Source organism: Staurois parvus, unplaced genomic scaffold, assembly GCF_062004578.1.
Source record: "Staurois parvus isolate SC_StPar_1 unplaced genomic scaffold, SC_StPar_1.0 ptg000025l, whole genome shotgun sequence".
NCBI classification, from domain to species: Eukaryota; Metazoa; Chordata; class Amphibia; order Anura; family Ranidae; genus Staurois; species Staurois parvus.
The window spans coordinates 15,593,539-15,605,950 of NW_028317821.1; the positions used below are offsets into that span (position 1 = coordinate 15,593,539).

Here is a 12,412-nt window from a genome sequence, read left to right on the forward strand (position 1 = left end):
AGAGGTTACAATCAGAAAATACAACCTCCCTAAAGAGTTCTAAAGAAAACATTCTAGAGGTGTACACACAACACTAACCAGCAGCGTGTACACATTCTTAAGGGGGGAAGTGGTTAGAAACAGCCAAGGAGGGAACTCCCTGCTCTATCCAGCCCACCCATTAAGAGAAGTAGAAGACACAAAAACTGAGCCATATCAAAAAATACAAAGTTAACAGTGCTAGGTTATATAAGTTACAAGTGCTATGTTATATAGATAAACATGTCCTTCAGCAGCGTCTACACTATTATCAGTAGGACCAAATATGGGTGTTCAAGCTGCAAAAAAGAGGTCACCATGACAAGAATGCTAAAGAGAGCAAAACTGGGAGGGTTCCCCCATGAGAATGAAGTCACTCACTGTGTAAGGATGTGCCAACACTCCCCGACTGTGTGCCTCCCTAGACCATATTTTCCTCCTGAGATATAAAAAAGGAAAATATTATAGGCACATCCACAAGGCGAGCAAATCTAACTATAGCCCAGGACCATAATTATATTGGAACTTGAAAACACACCCAATAAAGTGATCGCCACCTTGGGAGGCTCACTACCCCAGAGGGAAGCACACAGATTAATAATACATAATATGGAGGTGACCCAAAACAAATATACAGCATACAAACATAAAATACATATGTAAGATGGTCTTCAAGGTCATGGTGCATGGCAAGCATTCAAGGGTGCCTGCGCTTCAATGGCTGATATAGCAGGCACAAGCATTGAGGAACTAAGCCCTCCATTTCATGTAAACAAATAGGCTGCACATAGGCTAAAAGCATGTATGTAGATGTAAAGGAGAAGATAAAAAATTGAGGAGCAAAGCCCTTCATCTGCAGATGCATCCGGTCTACTACAATTCACTGAGGGAAGATATAGTTCCAGTATCAGGTGTATTGGGCAAGACATACTGTAGTTCAGGAACCATGGAGAAGGCTCTACAGAATGTGAAAGATGTCTTCCTGGGATGGAACACACAATACAGGTAGGTCTATGCTGAAGAAGCTCAGCAAGGCAGGGGGTTAAGACTCATGTGTCCCATCTGGTTTTAGAGTCGGAGCACATCATTTTGTTCTAGGGGGGCGAGGAGACAGGCCCTGATGGGTGGTAATGAGGTCTGTCTGTCCCGTCGGCCACAGCAGCAGTTAAAGCCAGTTGGGGACTGGGAAAGGCTCTGACTCCATGAAGGTAAAGAGAACAGGCAGGTCCACTGGCATCCAGAGAGTAAAGGCATTACCTGCTTTGGGTACTGTGATGGAGAGTGGAAAGCCCCATCAGTAGGTGAACCCAAGTTGTCGGTCTTTATCCAAAACAGGAGGAAGCAGTGCTCAATGTTGTAGAGTGGCCCTAGACAGGTCTCGGAGTATTCTAACAGAGGCTCCATCAAAGTCCACAGGGCCTTTCTCCCAAGCTTTGCGGAGAATGGCCTCTTTGTTTTGGTAGTGATGGAGACTGCAGATTACATCCCACAGTCTATTAGGATCAGTAGGCTTAGAACCCAACAATCTGTGCACCCTATCCTGCTCTAGATCAGTAGGGAGGAGTAGAATCCAACACCTTATGCAGGATGGCTGTGATGGGGTTCCGTGGGTTCTCTGGGCTGGTGGCTTCAGGGAGGCATTGGAGCCGCAGATTCCAGCCTTCTAAGTCCTCCAGATGCAGTTGTATAGCCACAGCTGAGTAAGCTTGAGCTTCTTGGGTCTTCTCCAAAGCTGCCACCTGCTGCAGGGCAGTACAGTGGTAAGGTGATCAGCCAGGGACTGGACATGGAGTTCTTGGCGGTGGTTGTCCTCTTGCTGGAGGATGAGTGCCTCAATATCCATTCTGATTGGGAGAGCCTAAAGTAGTGCTTTGTTGTCCTTGTCATCTTGCAGAGCAGATGTAATTCCACAGCCATGTGATGAGGTAGGCAGGCCAGGGTTCAGAACCACCGATATGTCTGAGAAGACATTCTAAGCTGTATAAAGTGCCAGAGAGGCAGGGGGTGCCTATGGGAAGAGAGCTACTGGGGCAGTACCGTGTGGCCCCGCCATGTTGGCGCCGAGGCTAGGCTACTGAGATCCCAGGAAGAAATGTATCCTCACTCTGGTTGTCTTGTGTGGGGTTTTAGTCTTGCGCTTCTTTGCCAAGGGCAGGCCACTTAAGAGACGCTAGAAAGGCAAGGAAAACCAGAGAGTAGTCCACCAGGGGTCAAAATGTCCAAGATATAGACCAAAATGTCTATATCTTTGACAAAAACCTTGGACACTTTTACCTCTGGCAGATTGAATGAGGAACTTAAAATTAGCACAGTTCTCTAAATATTTTAGAGATGTGTCTCCTTGGCATTGTCTCAATTGTTCTCCCCTATTTTGGTACAAAATAGTAATAGTACAAAAAAGCATATCAAAGTCTGATCAACTGGCCTATTGTAATTGTCTTAATATTTATATCCACTCATTTTTATGATATGATGTTTATTAGAACTCACCAGGTGCTAAGAACCAAAACCACAGGCTGGTCTAGTCTTACTAATGCAATATTTGTGCTCTTTTTAGGCAGTTACCATGACACTCCATTTTCCAGTCAAGATGGCTGTCAAATTGTAATCTCCAATAATGTACCAAACCCATTTATTTAAAATATATACCAACAAAATAACAACACTTTTTGGGTGTTAACCAGTACAATTCAAACAGCTTAGGTTTGTCACTACACAAACAAGGCTCCCCCAGTCACCTTTGTCTCTATATTGTGTGTCTCATCCAATCTAGGACTATCTCAGGAACTCTTGCTATGTCAGATTTTGGTAAACATATGGGTATTAATTGTTTTAAATACTTTTAACAATTAACATTTCTGGAGTGGGGAAAAAGGGAAAGGTAGAATTAAGAGAACCTGCTTTATTGTGAATTAGTTAGTGTGGTAAGGAGGCCTGACATTTGTTGATTGGCACTGAACTGAACGTGCTTTTAGAGAATATCCATGTCTCTACTTTATAGTAGATTGCTATGTCAGGGCACCCTGGTACCTTCTTTGTAGAAACTGAAGGAAAACTACCATGCCCAATGCTTCTGTTTCTGTCCTCACACGCTCTGGTATGTTGAGTATTTCTGTCCATGATAGGGTGTTTCTACTCTTGTTTCATTTACTTTACAAAAAATTTAAAAACTAATAGAGAGAATAGGGTGCCCTAGACAGTAGATGTTGTAATTACACATCAAGCCACTACAGAGCAGAGATCTTGACTCCAACGTTTCAAAGAGATGTGGGTTTATAACTAAATTGTGAGGTGGTTTAATGCCCAATTACTTGGAGAGTGGAAAAAATCCCATTGAACCACTATATCTGCGGTACTCTTCCTACCTTTTGTTATCCTTTTATAGAGTTAAAAATATTTTTTTAATGTGGTGGTCCCTAAGAGCTGTGTATAAATAGACAACACCTAAATCAGTCCACCTTGCTCCATCTATAACTGAAAATAACTTTGGAATGTGCTGTCCTGTTAGGGAATCTATCACCTCTCCATCCAAATCTAATATCCTGGAATAGAGAGTGGCAGCACCCAATACAGTGGCTGGTGCAAGTTTTAGAATTACTTGGACAGAAACTACTAAGAATGAGAGTTACAGACTACCTACAATCTATACTTTTAGCAAACGATCCAACTAAAAAGAATAAACTTGCAGATGTGACTTAACAACTTAAGCAGTTTAGTTATTTATCTACTTAAAAACACCTTGAGCAGATTAGTAACCAAAACCTGATAATACAGCCATTTCATGCTCTGTTACGATTAAAAGTTCTAAAAGATTTGCTTTTCTGCGGCATACACTACTTCATATCATAACTCTTAAAGAGAAACGTTATCTTAACTTCTTAATGTAGTGGAAGGAATATTTTATATGGTTTGCTAGAATACAATTATTAATATTGTGAACAATTAAATATGTAATGTTAAATTTTAGTCCCATTGTGCAGTAGTCAATTTCATCAGTTCATTGAAAAAAGAGTGATATCCATTGCTGAAAAAAGGGAGCTCAATATAAAAAAGATAAAGAAAAAGACATATTGAAAGTATCCATACAATTTTCATATATCTGTAATGTACTTTTGCATGGCAGATCTATTAAAATAAAGCAGAATTTTGTACAGATTTCACTGTTATAATGGAAGTCTCTTATACAACCTTTCCTGTAGATAAAATGTTGCATTTAAACCACAGTCATGCAAGTGCAAAACTGATAACCTCTTTTACATTTTATAATACAGAGCATCATGATAATTTAATCAGCAATGCATTGATATTATGAAAAGCAAATGTATCTTTCTGTGAAGAACAGATTTTATTTTTCTATATAATACAAAATTCAGGAGTGTCTATTTTTCAGAAAATGGCTAGAAATAGAAATGTTTAGGGGATATAATAGTTTTATTCCATGAAGGGCACATTTGTGTCTGAAGGTTTAATACGTTTTGTACTTAAAACTGCTTGACTTGTATTTTCTGAACTGTATTGTATTATACACAGTGCCTTTGTATTACCCTTCACACTTTTATTTTACACTTTCTTTAGTGCCAATATCTGCTGAAGGATAGTCATAGCAAGTACAGCTATACAATAGCTATTATGTTATCACTGAAACTGTAGAAAGTCCCTTGATTTGCATTACATGTTTTTCCAGTATTCAAAATATTTAAAATTGCTCCTTTGCTTTTGATCACTATGTGAGCTGCCCCATCGAAAGATAATGGGACATAATGCCCAACCTTCCTATTCTCTCCACAATTCCCTATATTTGGTCAAGTATAGCAACTGCTGTAAATAAATGTAATATTGAATGCACATACAAAATAAAAAAAAGAAAAGGTTACCTTAGCTTAGTTAAGCTTAGCTCAGTTGTCAAAACTGTAGGGTTGATTTACTAAAACCAGAGAGTGCAAAATCTAGTGCAGCTCTGCATAGAAACTAATTAGCTTCCTGATTGTCAAAGCTTAATTGAACAAGCTGAAGTTAGAAGCTGATTGGCTACCATGCAGAGCTGCACCAGATTTTGCACTCTCTAGTTTTGGTGAATCAACCCTTTTGTTTGCTTTTTTTTTTTTTTTACTCTTGACAATTTTTTGGGTGAATGAGTAGGGGTACAATATACTCTATACTCAATCACATGGGGGCAGGGTCGGGGGCCATTTTTTTTTTCATTTTGGCATGGAGTTCCCCTGGTATGGAATTTGAGGGGGAGGGGGATCCCTGCGCAGTTTTATTTTTCTCTTAACCGGTACTTTTGTTTGCATTCTGCTGAGAATGGGGAATCCTGCTGACAGCAGATGAGTATTGGTTGTTAAGAACATGGCAGCTGCCTACTCCTTAACAACCAGCACTATTCTGAATGAAACAAAATGAATGCCGAAGATACAAAACAAATTTCGAAAACGAATAGGTCCATTAATGAATGTGTCACGATCAGGGGTCAAGCTCAAAGACCAGTTGCTATAGCAGTGGAAAAGCTCACCAGAAACCAGCAGGATAGGTACACAGGCAGGTCACCGTGGCGTAGGAGTGAGATCACCCGAGGCACGGAGTCTAAGTACCAACCGGTGTTCACCAGAGCTCCTGATGGTGGAGATGGATTTTGCTGCATGTTAGCATCAGGTCGCGGTCCTCAGGATCACCCCACCAGGAGGTGAGCAAGCGGAGGTCCAGTAGCGTATAAGCCGGTAAGGTAAGGATCAAACAGAAGCGTGGTCAGTAAACAAGCCAAGGTCGGTAAGGAGCAGTAGCAGGTTGGGATCAGTCAGAAGCGTAGTCGAGAATAAGCCAAGGGTCAATAACGAGTGGTAGCAAAATATGGATAATAACAGAGATGATAAGGAGCACGATACTGGCTGGAGAGCACAATAATCTGGCAAACAGGAAGTGCAGAGACATGGCTTATATCAGGAAGTTCATGGGAGGAGCAAGGGGTTCAAGGTTCATGATGAACAAGGTCAAAGTAGGATCATCCAAATAATTGTCAAGGGAGCTGTCCAGCATTCCAGATGGCTCAGCAAGAAGAAACATTGCTACTCACCACAGAAGGCCCAGGGTCGGACCCAGGCTCTGACAGAATGTTTCTGAAAACAAATTCTTCAAAATTTTTTAGCGTGCACATGTCTAATTTTAAAACATTATCTATAATTGGACAGTTGGATGTAAGCCATGTCAAGTGGCTTAACTCTCATCACTACTGTTAAAACCATAGTTACCAGTTCACAACCATATGGTGGTGGTCTATGCAAAATACTTTGTTAGGGCTTATTGGTTTCAAAACATAAACATAGCCGTTATGTACTTACGTATGTAATGTCACCAGATAACTGAGCCATTGTAAATGTCTCCATGTGTGGATGGGGGAATCGATTCATTTTCTTTTGTTTAAAGCACTGGTTGAACAAAGCAAAAGGAATCATGTATGACCTGCCTACATTTTAATGCTAAAACATCTAGAAAGATAAATAAACACATGTTATTATCACACTTACCAACTCCTAAATATAGCAAAAGGTTTTCAAAATACATAGTTTGACTTATGGAGATTTGTCCTGATGACAGTGGTACAGTATGAAGAAAGCTTTTTACTTCCAAAGAGATCCATAACCATTTCTATCTTAATGTTCTTTATGGGTTCCCATGGTTAATGTCTATTGGGATCATAAAGTGTGTGACTTTTTCCATTTCCTACAAAACTGGATGGAGAGAATGCTCCTGGTAACTGTAGTCTCATGGGCATTGGTGTTCTTTGAAAATTACATCGCTGCATCATGAATGATGGTGCTATCATGCTTTACAGAGGAAACTTTCTGTATCACATCTGTGCCCCTTCTATTTATGCTTCTGCTGATTTATAGAATTTTGAATAAAATAGTTTTCACTTTTTCCAGGTTCATATTTTGTGAAACTGGAATAAATGAGATGAGAAGAAAAGTTAATGGAGCTTATGCTGACTTACAGTATATTTAGCATTCGAAAAACTAAATTTTTTTAATGGTGCAGGCTTTGAGAAAAGCCAGAAGAAAGGTTTGAATTTTCACTTAACTGTATACCTAGGTCTCTAATAGGAGATTATTTTTTACTATATTATGCTATTTATACATTTATTATGCTCTGGATTTTTAAGGCAATGTCTCTCTGCCACAATTATAAGAGGGTTGTGTAAGTTAATAAGAATTCATGATTTACCCTAGGAGGTGAATTTTCACAAATAGATTTATGTCAACTTATACAGTGATGTTTAAACTTCAAAATTAGTTCTGTCAACGTAACCTCAATTTGTGTGTCTTGCCTGAGGCATTTTTCAGTTTCTCTCCATCTAGTTTCCAAAAATTCCTGTGCAGAAATTAGGTCCCTTTTTTAGATTATAGTTTGGGAAGCAGGAAGAAAACATTTCTTTCTGTCATATTTGCTAAAGAATAACAACAATTCTAGCTGTAGGCAAATATCGAATCTTCCCTTCAGCCACTTATTGCTTTTGGCTGCATTATGTTAATGAGGGTTGGTATCAAATAAGTAAAGCTGAACTTTGGGCACAAAAACATTCATTTAGTCTAGGATCCCACCTATGGAGATTGTGTTTGAGGCATTTCTGCATTGCGTTTTGTTTTTGCACTTGTGTTTTTAATGCGTTTTGCATTTAAATTTTTTTATTTTTCTTGTTACTAGGCAGATTTTAAACGCAAAACGCCTCAAAAACGAGGCAAAAATACATCAAAAATGTGGCAAAAACACAATACATGCTTTTCTGCAGCATTCCCATTGAAGACCATAGAACCAAAAACGCAATGATTTGCATTTAAAAAAGGCCCTGACCCTTTCCAGAAAACACCCCGGATGAAAACGCAGAGATGTGAACCTGTCCCATAGGAAATCATGTAAAATGACTGATAATTAAGGGGGGTGGAAGAGGAGAGCTCCAGCACATGGCCTGTGATTGACAGCCTTGTCATAGGATTTGATTGACAGCAGCCAATGGCTCCTGCTGATAATAATGTGCCCTGTAAGGAGAGAGAGAGAGCTGAGAGAGTTGCTACTCTTGCGCACAGCGCTAGATCAAGATCGGGCTCAGGTAAATATAAAAGGGGAGGAGTATATCCAGTATAGTATATCTAATTATTGGACATTAATTTGCATAAAACGTATTTACAGTGAGTATCATACATGCTTAATAGAAAAGGTACATTAGAACTACAAATGCTACATCTAACTACCTCTACTTTTACAATATTCTGTCAGTCTTTCAAGGTCAGCATTTCATTGTAAAGTTCTTCTCCATCTATTAAAATTCTTTGAAAAGTGATCTTCTGTTCCATTGGTTAATTAGGATGTTTCACAGTGTCTGAATAACATCAAACACACAGTTTAAGAAAGATTTTAAGCTCCGAGAATATTTATTATTTCACTTTCAGACACAGGCTTGTAATGATATATTTATGAGGTTGAATACAAGCAGATGACAGATGGTTGGCTTCTTTCTTTGATTTTTTTTAAATTGATCATCCCTTGATTTCGATCTAATTCATCTAGAAAATCAATAAAACTAATTGTTCATTTCAAAGTAAGGAATAACTAGGAGGATGCGGTAATTTAGTTCTGATACTTAAAAACAAAACACTTTAAAAAAACATTGTAAGTATTTAATTTGTATCATTAAGCATTTGGGACTCACTGTTAAAATGACTGTTATATGTCATAACTGAAATTTTATGAAATTATTGTTTTTGCAACATTCTATGTAGAGCATATATTCTGCACAATGTGTTGTCATCTATTTAAGAAGTATATATCATCATAATGAGACACTACTTAGGGCCCGATAAGAAATAGAGTAAGATATGATGAGGTGCATTCCGATGTGCTGTGTTAATTAGCCTATTCCATACAAATGGGCTGCAATGCACATACATACCCCCAAATTTAATGTAGGTTGTGTTGTTTTTGCAGGGCAGGGCAGTGCAGGTGCATTGTGAATGTGGGTTGAGGTACCACTCAAGAAAATAGTGCTCTCCAGTGGTCTCTTCACATCAGAAGTGCACATTATAGTCACACATGTATTTCTGGTGTGTGGAGCATGGCGAGGATCCTAGTAAGCCCTTTGGTATGTCATCTGCAGAATGCTGCAGAAAATACTTGAATATTGGATAAGAGCCCTTCTTGCACTCCAGATATTCATCACTGGGCACATTATGCTCTATTTGTAAGCACAGTGAACCCTACACAGCTCAGTGAACCCTACATCCCTATCCATCTGCTGCAGCTATCAGCCTCTCATAGATTTTTAAAGGATGCTGAAATAGGGCTGAACTGGAATAGGGCTGACCTGTACCTTCCACCTACTACTAAATGCTGGAGCCTCATGTATCAGGTCTAAATGTCCAGTAAGCATCAGGCCATAAAAGGTCTTAGAGCAGGGGTGCTGAACTCCATTTCATCGTGGGCCATATAAGCATTATGGTTGCCCTCAAAGGGCCAGTTGTATCCGTAAGACTAGATGTCCAGAGCACCCCATTACATCAGATGTCAAGAATCCCACACCCTCCCTAATATCACCGTGCACCCCCTTTGAGGGCAGAGCTGGAAAGCAGAAAGTGCAGAGTCTGGAGGAGGACCAGAGGAGGAGTGGAGTTAGTTAGCAGAGTCTACTGAATGCTGAGACCAGAGCAGAGAGAGATGAGGGGTGCCGCAGCTGCACTGAGAGGTGCAGGGTTTGGCAGAGGAGTTCTATTCTCTTCTCTGCTGCCAACTGCTGAGACAAGGTGGGGGCGTAGACAAGGGGGTACCTGCAGGAGAGGTGCAAGGGCCAGATGAAATGGCCTGGAGGGCTGGATTTGGCCCATTGGCCTTGCTTTTGACACCTGTGTTTTAGAGGGTGCAAAACCAAGCTTCAAAATTTACCAACTGTAATAATTTTCTTCCTATTTTTATGTATTCTTATTCTTTTTTTCTCTTCTTATTTTCATCTGCCCAACTGAAAACTTTTCTGGCTAAATTTAGCAAATAAACTATCACAGGTGAGGGAGGGGGGGTTGTAGGGGAGGTTGAGAGAAGTCAGAAGACCAATTCACATTTGCCTGGAACAGTACAAATAGATTGAAAAATTATGAAGTTTCTTGGCTGCTTATTATTTAGTATACATTATGTTCTAAAGATATATTTATTGCATTATTGGTTATCTAATCTTGTAAATTTACAGTTAAATTGTAATCTATACTTTTAAGGAAAATGAACTTAAGGTAACCATATAATTGAATGATTGTGAAGAGATTTGACCCATTTCACCATTACTGAGTGATGATTATTTTCTGTGTGGGTACCAGAAAACACTGCTGGCCAACTATTTTTAGAGGAAGAATCATTTAACCAATTTAACAATTTTTGCCCTGTAGTAAGCGTGAAAGCCTGCACCCTGAATTACCATTGTAGATATGAGTATTAGAACAAACACTAAAGACGTGTAGGTATTACCTATGCTGCATCACTGCACTGTTTCTTAGTGCCTATAGCAGTATTAAGACACCATAAAAAGGTTTGCCCCTTTAAGTAATTAACAGCTGTCTAAGACAAAATTCTCATCTCCCCTCATGATATAAACTAACCCATGCCAACATATCTTTATACTGATTTAACTGCTTGTGCAGACTTAAAGTAGATTTTTTGGACATTGAATAGAATTATGGAGTCTTAGAAATGGGTAGGTGTTATATTTGTCTATGTCTTTCCATTGGAAATTTCCCTTCACATCCTTCAGGAAGTGGGGATAATCTATTTTTTTGAAGAAACAAACAACAACAAAGCAGTATTGGTAAAATGGGGAAGGGCTAGAACTTCTCTAATGTTTTGTTGCTGTCTGTTTAGGTTCATCTACTTGTTAATATGTCACAAACACAGGAAATAAGCAAAAATTGTCCCAATAAAAAATGAGTTTAGCAAAACAGATTAATCCACAGGCAATATATTGGTGAAACACAAACTCTCATTTTTACTAATTGAACTACTTACTTACAGTAGCTGAAATTTGCATGAAAAAAGTATCTACTGGTAGAGGGCATGTGTTTCAAGGGTTGTGTACTGTACATATTATAGTTTATTTAACTTAGGGGCATAATTATAAAGCAGTCAATATGAAATATACTGAATAGTCACAGAAGGGGAATCCTTCTGGTGCATGTTTTACATTACACCCAGAAGCGGACTGACAACTCATGGGGCCCCCGGGCAATAGGGAATCATGGGGCCCCTGTGTCCTTGCCCAAACTCAAAAAAGCCTATGAAAAAGGTACCAGTGGCATTTCATGGGGCCCCCTACTGACCCCGGGCCCTCGGGTAGTGCCCGAGTTTCCAAATGGTCAGTCCGCCCCTGATTACACCACATGTGAATTTTTGATAAATATTATATTCACTGTTTTATACCTGTAATTAGTGTTCTTTGAAATTCTTTGAAATTGTGTTCTATTTTCATTGTTTGTGTGATGTATAACTATTTAATTTCTGAAAAAAGAAGACTAATCAGGAGCCATTTTTTGCAAGAAGAACAGGTCCAGGGTACTTGAAAGGAGCTTTTGTGACTCTCCAAAGTCATTTAAAGCTCAGTGCTACCTTGAATACTACCAAAATGACCTTTATTTTGCCTTTTAACTCAAATGCATTTCACCAAAATGAAATAATTTGGCTGTATTCCTCTTATTTTGCCAACATTTCTGAGAAATGAAAACTCTCAATTTTGCTCATATGTACATATCCCCTTTGAGTGCTTTTGATACTTTCTTACTTTATTAGGATATCATACAATAATTACATGTGAAAATGAACTGTCACTTGATTAAAGAAAAACTTATTTTGTCTTGTAAGCATTCGTAAAGTGAACCTTGTCTTCTGGTTCATTCTTGGCTCCTCCTCTTTTTTGTGTGCCACCATAGAAACAGTCCATATTGCCATTGCATATGTTCCTGAAATGAACTATCAAAGTACCAAGTGCTGCAACAGCCACCAGCTGGATACTGGAGCATGCACAATACAATGTAAATATTCACCAGCACACCACAGATCTTCAAATAAGTCCCTACAGCATGTGATACATGACAAAGGTGCCCTGTGCGGATCTGAAACATTGCCCCTTTACTTTGTAATGTGATCTTTCAAACATTGGGACTTATTTGAAGATCCCTGGTGTGAATATTTATACTGCCCCCATAGCAACCTGCTTACTATGGGGGCATGCCTGTGGGCTTGTTCCCAAGCTGGGCTGCATGTGTCCATAGACACACACAGCACAACTCTGTTCCCTCCTCACAGGATTTGACTGACAGCAGCAGGAGCCAATGTCTCCCACTGTTCCCTCTGTGTCCTGTGAGAAGAGGAGCAC

General features: G+C 39.3%; 1 protein-coding gene and 1 pseudogene across 1 annotated transcript in view; one reads left to right on the plus strand and one right to left on the minus strand.

Annotated features, from left to right (window-relative positions):
• LOC149471956 (dynein axonemal heavy chain 3-like) overlaps nucleotides 1-12,412 on the plus strand; it is a 114,997-nt gene that overhangs the window by 51,269 nt on the left and 51,316 nt on the right. The gene's annotated exons all lie outside the window — the stretch shown is intronic.
• LOC149471957 (uncharacterized) lies at nucleotides 1,067-6,383 on the minus strand (annotated as a pseudogene).